This window comes from Magnolia sinica, chromosome 1 (assembly GCF_029962835.1).
Source record: "Magnolia sinica isolate HGM2019 chromosome 1, MsV1, whole genome shotgun sequence".
Lineage (NCBI taxonomy): Eukaryota > Viridiplantae > Streptophyta > Magnoliopsida > Magnoliales > Magnoliaceae > Magnolia > Magnolia sinica.
In genome coordinates, this window is record NC_080573.1 from 11,877,640 (window position 1) to 11,894,977 (window position 17,338).

At 40.1% G+C, this 17,338-nt stretch overlaps 1 protein-coding gene across 9 annotated transcripts in view; it reads left to right on the forward strand.

Annotated features, from left to right (window-relative positions):
- Nucleotides 1-557: 557 nt before the first annotated feature.
- Nucleotides 558-17,338, forward strand: part of LOC131240017 (protein METABOLIC NETWORK MODULATOR 1-like) — a 37,821-nt gene continuing 21,040 nt past the window's right edge. For 3 of the 9 annotated variants that reach the window (XM_058238038.1, XM_058238015.1, XM_058238023.1), the window contains exons 1-2: nt 565-787; nt 11,702-11,779. The gene's annotated coding sequence lies outside the window, so the exon portion shown is untranslated. Of the gene's footprint in view, nt 788-11,701; nt 11,780-17,338 lie in introns of all 9 variants that reach the window. The other 6 variants (XM_058238045.1, XM_058238051.1, XM_058238030.1 and 3 more) reach the window with 4 other exon arrangements.

Sequence of the window (17,338 nt, forward strand, 5' to 3'; positions counted from 1 at the left end):
TATAGAATACATACATCAATGTGGGCCCCGCAGTAAGGGCCACACCGTCATTGGTGAGGCCGGGGTCTCACCCAATCCGCTTCCGATTAAACTAGGCAGAGCTTCATCGATGGTAAGTTATACCGCAGCACCCACAGAACCCGCACATAGTACAACTCTCTCTCTCCAAAGTAAACATAGAAGGTATAAAATAAATCAGGACTATCCATTCAGTTGGTCCTACCATATAAATCCTATGGTTCAAATTACAGACTAATCTAACAATCCTAACGCCTCATTTGGATCATGGCCATTGATCAAGGGTAGAAAATACCAACGCTTACTGATTGACATTCTGTGTACGAAAGAAGAAAATCAATGGCTAAGATAGTTCAATAGGAAATATATTTTAAAAATAGACCATACATGACAGGTCCCACTAAACGTACGGCCCCATTTGATACTATAAAGAGAGAGTGTCTACCATATTCCAATACTACCGAATCTACCATACTATTCCTCTCCAAACTAATTTACGCCAGGTGTAGCAGAACACCATTATTCTCATTCACCCACTGTCCTCGCTATTAACGAAGCTCCTTTTATTTTTATTTTTTAAAAAGAGAAAAAAATCCGAAAAAAGGGAAAAATAGACATTCTCACATCCCACATTCAAATCCGCTGCGAGAGAGAGAGGAATAGATCGACAGAGTTACTGATAAAAGACCAAAATACCCTTAACTTACGTGGAAATGGCTTCTCTCATACCCTTCTAAGCCAAAACCCTTCTGGAAGAATACAGCCAAAGGTCAGTCAACACCGTATTCCAAAACCCTAACCAAATCTCCCTTCTTTTCTTCGTTCCTGCTTTTTTGGTTTTTCACTTTATGATGAAAATGGTGTGTGTATGTAAAAAAGGAGGTGTGTAAATATCAGCAATCCCCTTTGGAAGGAAAAGGGTATTATCGTAATTTTTTTTATTGTGTGTTTATTGTAAAATAGGGATTTTGATGAGAAAAGCTTTTTGATCCTCGACCAGAGAATATGGTTATTATGGAGGCTTGATCTGATTGATCTTGTCGTGGAGATTTACGGAGAATACGGGGAAGATGAAGAAGAAGATAGGAAAAGGGAGTCGATCTCTTCGCGGGGATCAGTCATTCAAGTCTGTTAGTAGATTTTTGTCGGGATCGATAATTTAGTATGGGAAAAGCAGACAAGAATAGGAAAAATCGATAGAAATAGTAATGAATCTGTGACGGGCTCTGGCTTGCGCGCTTTCGGATCGAGCTGAGCTGTAGTCCCCATTTATTATGAAAATAATAAAAAGGAAAAATAGAGAAAGATCTTAACATTCACTTCCTCTTAATTTCACCCTTGTTGTTAAGGTTGACTATTAATGGACTCTGGAAATTTCTCTTGAAGAGACGAAAAAGATTCCCAAGTAGCACATCCTTAACGGGCATTTCTCCAACTAGACGAGGACCTCAGTTACTGCCCGATTATGTTGCTTGACAAATCGTCGATCCAGGATGGCATGCGGCTAATTTTAATTTCACCATTTGAAGAAGTGTCGGGCAATGGTTTCGAGTGATAACATGATCACCCAGTTTCTTTTTGTGGCGCGAAAAATGGAAGAGTGGGTGTATCTTGGATCTAGTTGGAAGATCAAGCTGATAAGCGACAGGTCCTATTCGCTCAATCACCCCATAAAATGTGGAAAGAGTTTCATTGAAGCGCAGGCATTAATGGGCACTTGCCTATGGGGCTGTATGTGCAAGAATACCCAATCACCCACCTGATATCTACGCTCAATCCAGCGTTTATCTGCTTGTTGCTTCATCTTCGCCCGAGCACTGTGTAGATGATTCTTAGGAAGTGCAAAACATGAGCACCCAGTTTCCTTTTAAGGCATGAAACATGGAAGAGTGGGTGTATCTTTGATCCAGTTGGAAGATCAAGCCGATAAGCAACAGGTCTTATTCGCTCAATCACTTTATAAGGCCCATAAAAACGTGGAGAGAGTATCATTGAAGCGCAGACATTAATGAATACTTGCCTACAGTGCTGTAGGTGCAAGAATACCCAGTCACCCACTTGATATTTCCACTCAATCTGGCGTTTATCTGCTTGTTGTTTCATCTTGGCCTGAGCGCCTTGTAGATGATTCTTAAGAAGTGCAAAACATGGTCTTTGTTGAGTAAATCTCAATCAACTTGATGCACCTTTGAAGATCCATGAAAGTAGGAGGCGATGAGAGGAGGTGGGTCCACAAACTCAAATGGTGTTTGTTTAGCAGCTGAATGATAAGTGGTGTTGTATTACCAATCTGCCCATGGAAGCCAACGGACCCACTCTTCTGGCTGATCACTTGTGAAGCAAGTACGCAAATAATTTTCTAAGCATTGATTAACCACCTCTGTTTGACGGTCAGTCCGAGGGTGGTATGCTATGATCATGTTCAGTTGGGTCCCCTGCAGCCAAAAAAGGTCCTTCCAAAATGGCTAGTGAATAAGGGTTCTCTATCATGGACATTGGTATTCCATGCAACTTGAAAATGTTATCAATGAAGAGTTGAGCAATGGTAGATGCTGTATATGCATGGAATAGGGAGCGTACTTTGTGAGGCGATCCACTGGCTGAAGGAGACCTGGGCTTGCCATTGCCTCGCCCTTGTTTCTCTGACAAGCTTCACATTGTACTACAAACTGCTTGATTTCCTTCCTCATTCCCTTCCAATATAAGGCATGCACGATATGCTTATATGTGCAAAGGAATCTTGAATGACCTGCTGAGGGAGATGCATGAAGCTTGTGAAGTGTCCGTAGCCTTTGAATAGAGTTAGCCACCAGGACAACTCTTCTTTTATACCTGAGGTCTAATTTGTCCCAGGTATAATGCAAAACAACATTTGGATCTTGCTGCAACCTGTGAATAAGGCCTTGTGTCACTGGATCATTGGCCTGTTTGTTGCGGATGTCATCGAGTCTGTTGTACAAAGGCTTAGATATGGCTATAGGCGCTGTATTTATGACATTTATGATAGTGCATGAGCCACCACATTCTCGGTCCCCTTCTTATAAGCGATATCGCAATCATATCCCAGAAGCTTAGAGACCCATTTATTATTATTATTATTTTTCTAAAGGTATTAACACTTTTTATTAGAAGACCCGCCAATGAGAACAATGGTGGCAAATAATATAGCATGACAGAAAAACAACTATACCCTAAGAAGATAAGACAATTTTCAAACTCCAATGGCCTTTAAACAAGTGGGCCCAATCCACCATATCCTACTTGATCTTCCTAACTGCCTTTTGTACTGAACCACACGAATTTCAGAAGCATCGATTGTTCCTTTCTCCCCAGATAGCCCATAGGGTTGCCATTAAGACTAGTTCCCATATTGCTATCCTTTCTTTCCTGACCCATCTTCTGTTCCAAGCCAAGAGGAGGTCTTCTATGGAGCCCAACATCACCCATGGAGATTGGAGAATATCAAGCATGTTGGCCCATACCTTTTGAGCAAAAGGGCAATGAAGGAAAAGGTGGTTAATTGAGGACCCGCATCCTACCTGCTAGTCACACAAAAGTCTCGAGTTGCAACCTTGGGCACCGTAAAACCAAGTAAAGGAGGTCTTGTACCTAACTTATTCTGATAGGGATCCCCAAACGATATTGATGGGGACATCGGAGGACCTTCTTGGATGTACTACAGACGGAGACGACTATCCACATCAGCGCAACTTTCTTTGTGGATGGGAGACGAGTTCCAGATGGGGCCCATCAGGCCATTTTGAAGACCCCACATGCATTGGACGTGCATCAGGAAGACCCCACCTTGGGATGATGCATGTGGGTTGCCTAGGAGATCATTTTAGTCATAGGATATTTATTTCGTGTCGATCTGACCGTTGGATCTTGTCGATCAGGCCATCGGGCCACCAGATCTCTTAGTTCATGGCCTCTTGGACTCTGATCTTGCTTTCTTTATGTTCTTTGTTATTTTTAGGAATTATTTGATGGTTGATATTGATAATATATGTTTTAGTTTTCTTATTTTGGATGATGGATCACTTTACTTAAGTGAGTGGCATAGTTGTAATTATGCTGAATTTTAATTTCGAATTTTTAATTATAAAAGCACAGGGTGGGTGGAGTTCCAACCCTAGTGGTGTTATCGAGAAGACAAAAAGAAGAAGAGTGAAGCTCTCTTGCGTGAATGAATTTTCTTCTTTATTTTCTAGGGTTTTTTATTAAAAAAATCCTCCCTTCCAATTAAATTGTGGAAGGGTAGAAGCTTGTTTGGTGGTGGATTCCAAGGCTTCTTCTAAAGGTATTCTCTTCATCTAATATCTTCCTTGTTTCCCTTCCATTACAACCTTCTAAAGATCTTCAATTTCTTATTTTTTCAAATTAAAAAAACCCTATTCCAAAATCCCCAATTCCCATGAACCCTAATTTTCCTAATTTCATATTTTTCCCTTTCCTAACCCTAATTATAAAACCTACAAATCTTTCCATTGGGTGTGGAACGTGCCTATGCTATATTTGGAAGTTCTATCCTATGTGATTTCTTAGCATGCAGACATATGATTTAGGTTAAATCAGATTTTATTTTCTATTGTTTACTCTTAATTACATTGGTAGGTTAGCACTTCTTGTTATTTGAATCACTTTATGGAATCTTTCATAATCTCCACATTACATGTTAGCATTAAATCATGTGTCTTGCATCACATATTATAAAAAGAGTGAACCGAGAAATGACTGGTCTTGGCTTTATTCCACCTGAGCACATCCTTTTCACCAAAGGAAGGGTGACAACCGTTCAGATGCATCAAAAGCCTGATGAAATCGTCTGCTTCTTCATCCAAAAGATTCCTTCGACAGGGAGGTGAGCAAACAACTGCGTCTCCATAATATATTTCAGGCTATTGTGGTTAGTATTTATTTGAAAATGCCGACCAATAAGATAAGGCCTCCATTTTGTAACTGCATGGACACTTGCCAACATCTCTTTGTCATATATTGACATATCTTGGTGTTTTTGTGAGTGTCTTGCTTGTAAAGGCCAACGGTCAGCCTTCTTGCATTCAATGTTCGAAATATCGGTATCATGCGATGTATCGCAACCTTAGGATAAATATACGTATTGGTTATCGCACGGGATATATTGTTTGTATCGCGTAATTTATAACACTTTTCGGAAAACATGGGGAAACATTGGAAAAATGGTTGATTTTTTCTGTGAAACTTCATGGATTATTAAAAAAGACCTTAATACACACTTTTAAATCATAAAATCTCAAAAAAGAAGTGTAAATAATAAATTTCCTTTTTATAGGGTCTTAAGTTATGTGCTATTTGATTGAACTAAGGTAACTATATTCAAATATGATGCATAAAATTTATAAATGTATAAAGATATGTATGAAAACATAACCAATGCATTCAAAAGCAAAAGATATAGTAGAAATTAGAAAAACATACCTATCAATGATGTGTGTATTCAGTATCCACCCTGTCCATCTGTTTTTCCATATCATTTTAGGACATTATCTAAAAAATTAAGTAGATCCAATAATTAAGGGGACCATACCATAGGAAACAATGGTGATTGACTATTAGTGGGGCCACAAAAGTTTTGGATCAAACTGATAATTATTTTTTCCTTTCATTCAAACTTATGTGGACCACACAAGTGAAAACAGTTGGAATTGATGCTATCGTCGAAAACTTCTTGGAGCCGTAAAAGGCTCTGATCAATCGATGCTACCATCGAAAACAATAGTGCTGACCTCGATGCATGCACGGTATATCCGCATCATCCATCTGTTTTGCAACCTAATTTTAGGGGTTGGCCTAAAAAATGAGGCAAATACAAATTTCAGGTAGATGTGGACCACTCCATATGAAATAGTGGTTATTGACCATAAAAAATTGTGGGCCACAAAATTTTTTTGGATCAAGCTGATATTTGTTTTTTTCCTTTCATCCAAGTCTGTGTGAACTTATCAACAGGTTGGATGGTCACAGTGGACCCTAGGAAGTTTTCAATGGTGGGGGATCAATGACCACTATTTCTTGTAGTGTGGTCCGCTTGAAACTTGTATCTGTTTCATTTATGGGACCATGTCGTAAAATAAGTAGTCCAAACCGATGGACGGTGTGGATATGAAGTACATACATCGAGGTGGGCCCTAAAAGTTTACTCACGCACGCAATTTGTTTGGTCAAATCCAAGCAACCAACGACTTGGATGGGACCCTGACCATGGGGCTACCTCGACATAAGATGGTGTATCAACACCGTCAATTCATTTTAATAGGTCATTTCAAGGCATGGGCTGAAAAATAAGGCGGATCCAAATTTGAGCTGGACCACATCACACAAAATAGTGGTCATTGAACGACCACCATTAAACTTTTTTGGGTGCTACAAGATTTTTGTATCAAGCTAATATTTATGTGTTCCCATCCATGTTTGTCAAACCTAATGAACGGATTGAATGGCAAATAAACATCACAGTGGGCCCTAAGAAGCTTCAACGGTGGATCGTGGACATCATTGCCACCACGGTTTCTATGGTGTGGTACACTCGAGCCTTACATCTGCCTCCTTTTTGGGCTCATGCCCTAAAATTACCTATCAAAATGGATGGGCGGTGTGGATTGGCTGGTGTAACACACCAATGACTTAGATGGTGTGGGTGCGTGTCGTGTGAAGCTGAGCGACGATGCTCCTCGAGCTCGAGTTGTACAAACAATTCAAAGGAGATCAAAGTTACATGGGCCCTACAATAATGTATTTATTATATCCACACCGTTCATCCATTTGCAGAGATCATTTTAGATCATGAGCCCAAAAATGAGTCAGATCCAAAGCTCCAGTGGACCACACCACAAATAGCATTGGGGACAGTGAATCTCACTGTTAAAACATTTGTAGGGCCCACCATAACGTTTATTTTCCATCCAATCTATTCATGAGGTCACATAGACCTAGATGAAGAGGAAAAACAAATATCGTATTGATCCAAAACTTTTGTGACCCCTAGAGGGTTTCAATGGTAGACGTTCAATCTCCCACTGCTTTTTGCAATGTGGTCCGCTTGATCTTTGGATCTAACTTATTTTTCAGCTCACGCCTTATGACGAGCTCACCAAATGGATGAACAGTTGGATATAGCACATACCTCATGATGGGACCCACAGAACTTGGTGACGTCAACACACCATCCAGGTCGGTGGTGTGCGGTACACTAGCCCATCCGCTTCCCATAAAAAGGGCCTGGGGACCTTTTTTTTTTTTTTCCCCGAAGCAGAGAGGGTTTCGGAACCTTAAAATCTCGCCCAAGTCTATCATTTGGCTGATGATTTCTTTGATTTCGCTGAGGATTTCTCTGGATTTTGCCCAAATATTTGGATTCTCTGAATTTCGATGGATTTCACTCAAATCTCTCCCAAATTGGAGATTTTGTTTGCACTAACCTATGAACGACGCTTCAATTTGAATGGCCTACCAAATGCAGCTTTTGATCATGGTGATCTCCTCTACAGGTACCGAAATCCACCTGTTGAAAGTTTCTCTCTTTTCTTTTATTTTATTTTTTCCAAACAATGATGCTATCCCAACATCCCGGCCGACGAATTTGGTTGTTGGCTATAGTAGCCCCGTGAATGGGTAGGTGTCGTACAACCAAATTTCTTGAAAAAACAAATAAAATCCCAATAGAAGTGATAATATTGTTGATATCGCACGATATTTAGCGACACCGAACGATATTTAGCGGTTTTGAATGATATTTGGCGATATTATGCGATATTTATCGATATATCGATCGATATAAAGTATACTGTAAAATTTTCTAATTTTTTAGCCTCTTTCGAAGGGTTTCGTATTGCTGGACCATGATACCAATTTCGAACACTGCTTGCATTAACACTCCAATACTAACATCGGATGCATCACATTCTCTCATGAATAACTTACGGAAGTTCGGCAAGGCAAGAATTGGCATGGGACATTGCTGTCTTGAGATTCGTGAACATTATGTCGACATCTGGGATCCATTTGATGGCGTCCTTTTGCAGTAGCGTCGTCAAGGGGGCGCTAATTTTGCTATAGTCCTAGTAGTAGATTGTTAGCCGAAGAAAACCTTGGAGTGCCTTAATTATTTTCAATGTAGGCAATTCAACCAGAGTCTTAATTTTTTATGAATCGGCCACAACTCCATCCTTAGAAATGATATGGCCAAGGTACCTCTACTTTATTTCGCCCAAAATTGCATTCGAATTTTTTTGACAAACAAGCAATGCTCCCAAAGTTGCATATGTAGTCGCACAATCCTCCCAAATAGTTTTCTTGAAAAATAAAAAATACTAGAACTAGGGAAAAAATGGAAAAAATATAAAAAAAAAACTACAAAAAAACATGTAGTAAGTTAAAAGTACTACAAGTGTAGGAATGAATTTTTTAAAACCTATTTTATTAATGGGCTATTTGATTTTTGATTTACCTTGGTAAATACATGTAAGTAGTTAATAATGACTTCCTCCATCTATTTGCAAGAGATGGAAATTAGTGAGGATTTTCACCTTGAAAACTGATTCGGAAAGGATGTTGTTAGCAATGTTGTCAAAATAGTTATTGTATCACAAATCATAGAAGGGGTTGAATTGTATCAAATCGTAAATCATAAGATTTTTTCTGATTTTAAAATTATACATATAAAAAACAAATGAAAAAAATATAAGTAAACAAGAAAAGATTAAAAACTCATTAATCACCCATTTCCCATTAACATGTACCAAAAAAGTAATACATAACATGATATTATCAATTGAAAAAATGTATATAGCACACATATCATGATATTAAAGGATTCTTGTCTTTTTCCTTTGTTTTCTTTTCATGTCTTTCGAAAAATTTACGTTAAAAAACATACAAGAGTCCTTTAATATTTTTGTTTTTTGTTCTTTTGTACCTTTCTTAAGTGTAGAATCATGTTAGAAAAAATGCAATTTGAATCCATTGTTAATAGTATCTTGATTTCTTTGTTTTGGGATTTTGAATATCAAAATCCTAAATCTCCCCTTCGGGTCTCTACTCTTGGCTCAGTGGTGGACAGTGTGTGTCTCAACTCTGAGGTCATGGGTTTGAGAATCCGTGCGTGCATGGGGTGTAAGTATGTGTTTCTCACCTTTTAGAAAAACAAAAAAAAATCCTAAATCTCCTCTTGCCTCTCTCTCTCTCTCTCTCTTAAAAGAAAAAAAGAGAGGATATATTTAATAGGGGAGGCCTTTTTCATGATTTATGAGCAAGAGGGTACAAAGAAAGAAGAAAAAACTGAATAATTTTTATTTTTTTTGATTTTTAAGTAAAATTTTGGCCCATTTATGTAATCCATGATTATCGTACAATTCACACGATTCGATACGATTTGTACGATTATTTGAGATTTACGATTTGGGTGTACGATTCAAATTGTACATCCATATGATACGATATGAATCGTACGATTCTGATAACATTGGTTGTTAGTACTAACTTAAATTTGTAGAACACACCACATGATCCACAAATGATTTGCCTACTTAGGTGTGGTCCACTTGAGCTTTGGATTTGCCTCATTTTCTGATTCATGCCCTAAAATGAGCTGGCGGAAGGGATGGGCTGTGTGGATAAGACATACATCATGGTGAGCCCTACAGTTTTTTACGTTTTCCTCCTCGGGTTATGTGACTAAATGCTATCAAAGAGGGTTCTTGTCAACGTCACTTTGGGAAGGCAACCAAATTACTAAAGTAAATGATTATTACTGATGTAGGACAATTAACCACTTGCTTTAAAAGCTCTGTTAGAGTATGGCGAATTAATCCCCTTTTCTCATAACCCGGGTCCCACATCTCATGGGTTAAGACCTTGGCCGAACCCCCCTCGTGGGCCCCAAATCACATAGGTACCGCCTCACACGGGCCGCCCACCCCGAGTGTGTCCTCGCGTCCCACAGGTTACCTCACTTGAGCTCGGTGTGAAATGTGCTTTAATCACCCCCGGTGAAGAGTCTCAAACGCGAGACCTCCCCTGTGGGCCTAGTCCACCCCGAGTGTGCCCCTGTATCCCAGGGCGACCCCACTCGAGCCCGGTGTGAAAATGCCCCTGCATTAATCACCCCTAGTGAGGAGTCTCGAACACGAGACCTCCCGCTCTAATACCAATTTGATGCATGACAATTAACCACTTGCTCTAAAAGCTTGAATTGTTAGAGCGTAGCGAATTAATCCCTTTATCTCATAGCCCAGGCCCCACATCTCATGAGTTATGACCTAGGCCGGACCCCCCTCATGGGCCCCAAATCACATGGGTACTGCTTCACACGGGCCGTCCACCCCGAGTGTGTCCCTGCATCCCACAGGCTACCCCACTTGAGCCCGGTGTGAAATGTGCATTAATCACCCCCGGTGAGGAGTCTCGAACACGAGACCTCCCCCATGGGCCCCGCCCACCTCGAGTGTGCCCTTGCATACCATAGGCGACCCCAGTCGAGCCCGGTGTGAAAATGCCCCTGCATTAATTACTTAATTATGGTGAATTATAGTTGGAATTAGAAAATCAAATAGCCGCTAATATTTTTGTTATATTTATTAATCTATTAGACTATTAGGGACTATAAGAAGTGAACGAAAAAGTACTCAAATGAATACATGTACTAAAAAAATGTGAAAAAACAACATTGGAATTTTATTATCGACACCCAGAAAGTGAAGGAAAGAAGACAGTGAATTAATTAACTCATGGTAAAAAAGATAATTCTCTGAAGTCCTCAAGATCCAACAATAACGTAAAAGAATCTGTCAAAAAACAGGTCTATAAAGAGTATTTAAAGCACGGAGACTAACCTAAACCCCTATTAGATCATAGCCTTTTGTTGACTTTACTATCAGCTTTATACTTTCTGACTAAAAAAAAAAACCTTTCATAGCATGACTCCTTTTGTGAAAATAGGTGATTGGGTGGAGGCCAACCATGAGCTGCATCAAATGCCCATTTTCCAGTAAATGATATTTATTCTCTGCTCCTCCCCCTTTCTTATGCACTCTCTTTCATTGCCTAAGTTGATTTCAATGTGATAGAGTTGCTAGCCACCTTAACATGTATTGGGTTAATGTAAGTTCTTATGTCTACTATATATACCATGAGTAGCATTTGGCCAATTTTACCACTGCAGTTAGTCCCAGGGAGGGATGTAAACTTCTGATTTTAAAAAGGAAAATGGATGTGGTTGGCCCTTCAACGGAGGGCATTTTTGTCATTTAATTTCTTTCATGCAAGTAGCCTGCTCTTAGTCTCCTCCCCTTTGTGTGTGGGCTGTGGCCTGTATTGACGACATAGATTAGCAAGCCTGTACACTAAAGGCTCTGTGGGGCCCACCATGATGACTGTCACATCTGTTGCATTGGTTCATGTTATAACGTTATCCCAAAAACAAGGCAGATCTAAATCTCAAGTGGGCCACAAGACTGGAAAAAGTGGGGAGGAGTTGCCCTCTGTTGATTGCTCCTCTCTCTCTCTCTCTCTCTCTCTCTCTCTCTCTCCCATGTAGCCGCACCTCTCTCTCTCTCTCTCTCTCTCTCTACCTCTCTCTCTACTTGTGTGATTTCTCTGAATTTATCTTGTGGAGAACTTAAAAGCTAATCATGAAATTGTCGTCTAGGTGTCCGGGTTAATGATTTTCAAGTTTAGCTTGGGAATGTTTGCTTGATAATTCCAACGCCTTCAAAGCTGTGGTGAGGTCAGTGCTACTTGAGAAATCTTGGTCTAGATGAAGTTTAAACTAGTGAATATTATGGTTGCTTAATATTTTACTACATTGTATTGATTTTCTACACTTGCCATTTCACGATAATATTGGTAAAGAGCTCACAGAGCGAATTGCTGGACTTGTAACTTCATAGAGGAAACACTTCTGCTTCACAAAGACAGTGTATCCACAGCTTAATTTGAAAAGTAAAACTAGAAATACATTTGGCTTAGATTTTTCTGATGCAGTTTCGGCTTCCGAAAATCATAGCACCAGATTCTCACTAGCTTTTATATTAGGTTTCAATGCAGCAGCTGGCACAGAAAACAGTTCAAGGTTAATTTAGTGTCGTACCTACACAAATTCCCAAATTGTAGCATTTTTTTTACACAACACGGTGCAGTCAATTTATGACAAATAAGATTGTTCCCCGTGTTGCTGCAATGTACCGTATAAAAAGATCAGGCTTAGGTTTCCTAATTTTGTTTAGTTTCCATCTCTTTCAGTCTCCTCATTGCAATCTAATTGTAATTAGGGTGAAATTAAGTTTATATATAAAAGGTTAAGGAAAGGGGACACCGGTAACACCCTTCTCTCTTCTTCCTCTCTTTCTTTTCTCCCTTAATTGATCTAAAGCTTTCATGGTATGTAGAGCTTCTTTGATCCTTTTTTTTTTAACTTCCAAAATCATTTTTCTTCTTTCTTCTTCCTATTCTCTGCAACTAGTCTCTGTATTTGGTTTCAAATATTTCTTATCATTTATTCATGACTTCTTACGATATACATGGATTATCTCCTAAAAAGTCGTGACGAAGTCCCATTTATCACGATATTTCATCAAATGATTTGTACCCAATACGATATTGAAATTAAAACCTTTCGATTTGACAATGCTTGCGAATATTTACATCATGATTTACAAAAGTATTTTGTAGATCATGGCATAGAATTTTAAACCTCGTGCCCTTATACAGTGCGAGCGCTCGTTTTGCCCAATATATGCCTCATGTGTATGGTTGATGAGGAGTCCATTGACCATATTTTTATCCATTGTCCTTTTGCCTCTACAATTTGGAATTTCTTCCTCTCTTTCTTCAACACGGATTGGCTTATGCCTAAGACAGCAGAAGAGCTTATTTGGGCTTGGCAAGGTGGGGCTGGAGGGAAGGGGCGGAAGCACATATGGCGGCTACTTGTCATGTCATTTCTTCGGGTTATTTGGGGGTCCAAGAATGGGCAATGTTTTTGCAATGTAATTGAAGGGGAGAATGAGGTTATTCTTAGGGTTAAACGGCTAGTGGCCGAATGGGTGGTGTTTGTGAAGGTGACTTCGGCTGCCATCCCTTTTTTATTGTCTTTGAGGTTAGGAATATATTCTTTTTTGCTTTTGCGTTTATTAATAAATTATATTTACTTCTCAAACAAGAAAAAAAAAGAGGAATGGCTGAACTTAAAAACTGATACTTACTAGAGGCCATTATTGATGGGCATTTCAGCATCAAACTCGTAATGGGATGAAGCCATTCTTCTTGCATCATACATAATCATTCATACTCCGACTAATGTGCTCAAGGTTCATTGCCCATTACAGGTTCTGCAACGTCGTGCATTTCTATTCACCTTGCCACCAAAAGTGTCTGGGTGCAGTTGCTTTATCCTTATTCTTGGACTCTCTCGCACAAAGCTAGGCCCACAATCAATAAAATGTGTGTTCTTAGGATATTTAAACTCTTAAAAAGGATACAAATGTTATTGACTTGTTATGTCAATGAAAAAGGTACGTTTCTAAGGATGTTACATTATTTGAAAATGTGCCTTATTTCAATTCATGTGATGGTGCACATCTGGCACCCTTTCCTCGTCCTATCATAGACTAGTTTCAAATTGAAGAAGAACGAATTGAACGAAGCCCCACCCAAACGAAAGAACTCTAGTATACATTTCATGTGAGAAGACCCCTACTTTTCCCGAGCATGACCACTCTTGAACAAATGAACTAGAACTGGTGGATCTTCCAATTGCTCTTTGCAAAGGAACCCGGTTATGCATACATCATCCAATTGGTAACTATGCATCTTACAAAAATATCTCCCCCTCTTATTAACATACCTTTCCTCCATACCATTTGTTTTTATACCAATCAAAGTTGTAGATGCCCTAACCGACCGTAAACGGAGAGCATCCATGGAAGGAGAGATGGTTGTCCTTGGGAAAATACTTGTGAATTAGTCCCTCTTCAACTAGACAAACATACCGTTGGATGCAAACGGGTGTTCAGTGTTAAATACAAGGCCAATGGTTCAATAGACAGATACAAAGCATGACTAGTGGCTTCACTCAAAAGTATGGTGAAGATTATGATGAAACCTTTTGATGCGGACACAGGTGCATTCAAGGTGTACCAACGAAGAAAGCGCCAACCACAAGTGCCGTCCTTGTGGATAGGCGAATACTGAGGAGCTGAAGACCTTTCACATGTAATTGGACATATAGAAGACCCCACTTAGGGAAGACACATGTGAAGGAAGATTGGAGAAAGAAGACCGAGCGCACAAAATTTCTCATACTTATGTTATTTGTGCATTTTTTGACTTAGTTACGGTCATTTTAGTAATCTTGATCTTTATATGAAACTTTAGGTATTTTAGTAATTTTATAACCTTTATTTGCATATTTAAGTGGGGTAAAGCCATATACACGAATTTCAACTATTGATGAATGAAAAGCAAACCCTTTGGATGCCTCCTTCCTCTCTTCTCTCTAATGCTTCTCTCCCCTTGATCTTCTTCTTGTAATTTCTTCTTGTGCCCCTCAACTTCCAGAAGGGAATAATTTTCATTCATGTAAATTATTGTTTTGGCTAATCATCGGGATTTAAATCTTGAGAACCGATCTAAACCCTAAATCCCCAAATTCTCAAATCCCTAATACGAGAAACTTGGTTCTTCGGACTAATGATCTTCGTTGATCGATTGGGTGTGACCATGTAAGATCGGGAGGTCTCATCCTCGCCGGATCCAACCTAAGTAGGAATTGAATTCCATTATCCATGGTTGTAGTGATGGCCCATCCATTGAATGTTTCCTTTATGATTTTCTTAATTATGATGATTATTGTTAGAATTTTAGATCACTTATTCATTTTTATTTCAGCTGTTTAATTATTTCCATGAGCATGCATCATAATTGGGGGCCTCAAATTTGGTATCAAAGCCTAGGCTTGCATGGGTTTTGTCTAGATCGTGTTATCAAATTAGGGTTTTGATTTTTAGGTTTAACTTAGGAAAGTTCCAGGTTTGAAAGTTTTCAATTTTAGAAACTTTCAATTTTAGAAAGTTACTAATTCAAGGAAAATTATGGGGTTGAGTTGTTCCTTTAACTTAATTGCGTATAATTCACAGTAGTATTTGCATCCAACGCATTCATTTTGAAAGTCATAACACCTAGTAGTCTAGTTAAGTAGAATTTGGTTCAAGTCTTCATTGTATGCCCACGAGAAGAGGTAGAGGTTTCAGACTTCAACCTACCATGAATAACGGGCAGTTATCTGAGCAACTTGCTCAATTGATACAAAAGATAACCGCCCTAGAAGCGGGTCAAAGGCGTGAGTTTACCCGCCTTGAGAACCAAATTACCACTACCATGACTAAGGTGGAGCAACTAGAGGCGTCCCAAAAGGAAAACTCCGCTGTAGGGGAAGATACACACTCCCAAGTGGAAGGAATCATTGAAGAACGTGCTGCCACACGTGGTGGTAGTGAGGATAGAGATCGTGGTAACGTCGTGGTGTGGTGCGAGAGGCACGAGCCACATGTGGTCATCAAGACCGTTATGATCCAGATGAGCGTGCGATGAAGAGTGTGAGAGTTGAGGCCCCGAGTTTTGATCGACGCTTGGATCCCAAGGCGTTCCTTGACTGGGTTGCTAACATGGACCACTACTTTGAGTGGTATGGCATGTCAGAAAACCGTCAAATGCGGTTTGCTAAGATGAAGCTTGTGGGTCAAGCCAAGCTCTTCTGGACTAACACCGAGCGTAGGATAGAGAGAGTTGGTAGAGCCCCTATCACACATTGGTATGAGATGAAAGAGAAGTTAAAGGAGAAGTACTTTCCTCTCTCATACCGTCAGAAGCTCCTTGACCAATGGCAATCCTTACGCCAAGGGTCAATGCTTGCCGCTGACTACATCGCTAAATTTGAAGAGTATGTGATGCGATGTAATATCCGAGAAGACCCTCTAGTAACGCTCTCACGTTTTAAGACGGGCCTTTGTGTGAATCTTCAGCGCGAGCTTATTACTCGGCCCTTAACGGACTTAGATGAAGCATATCAAGTCGTGCAGGAGTTAGAGCAATATCTGAAGGCTCCTGTCGTTCGTCGTTTTGAGTCCCGAGACTCCAATGCTAGATCTAGTTCTCAAGGAACTAGACCTAATATTGGTAATCAACGTAGGGCACAGGCGACCATTCCACCTAAGCCTAGGGAGGACAAGGGCAAAGGGGTTCTTGATGCCGGTCCTAGTAACATGAGCCAAGTGAGGTGCTATGAGTGTGGCAACCTTGGCCACATGTCTAATCAGTGTCCTACGAAGAGCCGTGGGAGAGCCTTAGTTATAGGCGAGTCCCACGAGGGTGGAGATGACCAGGGTGATTATGAAGTTGAAGAGTATCACCCTGAAGGAGGACTTACTGATGAAGAAGAAGTGGATGGAGAAGCAACGCTTGCAGTAGTCAGGCGTGTGTTAGCTCAGTCCAAAAGTGGTGCTGACTGGCATCGAAGCACTATCTTCTACACTATTGCCAAGTGTGGTGAAAAGAATTGTAAGGTAATAGTGGACAGTGGAAGTTGTCAGAATGTGATTTCCACTAGCACCTTAGATCGCTTAAAACTGAAATCCACACCTCATCCAGACCCATATAAAGTTTCTTGGGTTGACAAGACATCCCTACCTGTCACCCAGCAATGTCTAGTCCCCATCGAGTTTGGGTCATACAAAGAGTCCCTGTGGTGTGATGTTTTACCTATGGATGTGGGACATGTTATCCTAGGTAGACCGTGGCTATTCGATAATGATGTCACGATCTTTGGCCGTTCGAATGCGTGTACTTTTATGTATAATGGTAAAAAGATCAAACTTAATCCCATGCCACCTGAGAATACACTAGGGAAGAAGAAGGATGAGAAGGCAAGTGAGCCTAGAGAAATGGGGAAATCCAAACCTAAGTCTTTACATATAATCAGCGCAAGAGAGTTTGAAAAAGAGGCTAAGGAGGATTCTATGGTGTATGCCCTTGTGGCTAGAGAAATTACACCTGAGGTTCCATCAGAGTTGCCCCGTGAGGTGACCTCGGTCTTGAAGGAATACAGTGATGTATTTCCTGAAGACTTACCGAATGAGTTGCCACCTATGAGGGACATACAACATGCCATTGATCTTGTCCCAGGGTCTACTCTACCGAACCTTCCTCACTACAGGATGAACCCTGCAGCGCATGCAGAGTTGAAGAAGCAAGTTGATGAGCTTCTGCAAAAGGGTTTCATCCAAGAGAG